This window comes from Triticum dicoccoides, chromosome 6B, assembly GCF_002162155.2.
Source record: "Triticum dicoccoides isolate Atlit2015 ecotype Zavitan chromosome 6B, WEW_v2.0, whole genome shotgun sequence".
NCBI lineage: Eukaryota > Viridiplantae > Streptophyta > Magnoliopsida > Poales > Poaceae > Triticum > Triticum dicoccoides.
In genome coordinates, this window is record NC_041391.1 from 406132947 (window position 1) to 406134147 (window position 1201).

Genomic DNA, 1201 nt, shown 5'->3' on the forward strand with positions numbered 1-1201 from the left:
AAGAAGAGGAAGAAGAAGAGGAAGAAGAAGAGGAAGAAGAAGAGGAGGAAGAAGAAGAAGAAGAGGAAGAAGATGAAGAAGAAAAAGAAGAAGAAGAAGAAGAAGAAGAGGAGGAGGAGGAGTAGGAAGAAGAAGAAGAAGAAGAAGAAGAGGAAACTACTCAGAAATAAATAGAAGAAAATAAATAATGCAGAAAAGGAAAAAATTATATAAAGCAAAAATATTCACAAATAAACTGAATACAGCAGAAAAGAAATAACTATATAAACAAATTACTCAAAAATAAATAGAAGAAAATAAATACTATTCAGAAATAAATAGAAGAAAAAAATAAAGCAGAAAAGGAATAACTATATAAACAAATTACTCAAAAATAAATAGAAGAAAATAAATTATATTAAGCAAAAAACTTCACGAAGAAACTAAATACAGCAAAAAAAACTATTCAGAAATAAATAGAAGAAAAAAATAAAGCAGAAAAGAAATAACTATATAAAAAATTACTCAAAAATAAATAGAAGAAAGCAAATAATGCAGAAAAGAATTTTTTTTTATAAAAAACATGTTGGGGCGCTGCCCGGTGGGCCTGCCAGACCTTGGGTGTGCAAATACATACCCAGTAGGGCCAGCAGGCTCACAGGGCAGTGCGCCCTAATTAGGCCCAAAAGCCTGCTATATAGAGGGGTTCGAAAGGGCAGCCATGGCTGGGTTTATAAACCAGTGCGGCTGCCCTTCGCTCGGCGAGGTGGGACTAAACGTAGCGCATAGCGGGTGGCAGCACACGGGCATTAGTACCGGTTGGAGGCTCCAACCGGTACTAATGTGTTGCCCTTTAGTACCGGTTGGAGCCACCAACCGGTACTAAAGGCCCGGCCTTTAGTACCGGTTGGTGGCTCCAACTGGTACTAAAGGCTCCCCCTATATATACTCCACGTACGAAAAATCAGTTATCGTCGCCACTTCGTTCCACTTCTCGCGCGAGACATCGATCTAGCAGACGCCGCCGCCGCCGCGCCACCGTGCCGTCGCCCTCGCCGCCCCCGCCGCCCGTCATCGTCGTCGCCGTGCGCCCCCGCCGCCCGTCGTTGTCGCCGCCCCCGCCGCCCGTCGTCGTTGCCGCCCCCGTCTCGTCGCCGTCCCCGGCCCCCGCCGCCCGTCGTCGCTGCCCCCGCCACCCGTACGCGCCCGGCCCACTCCATAC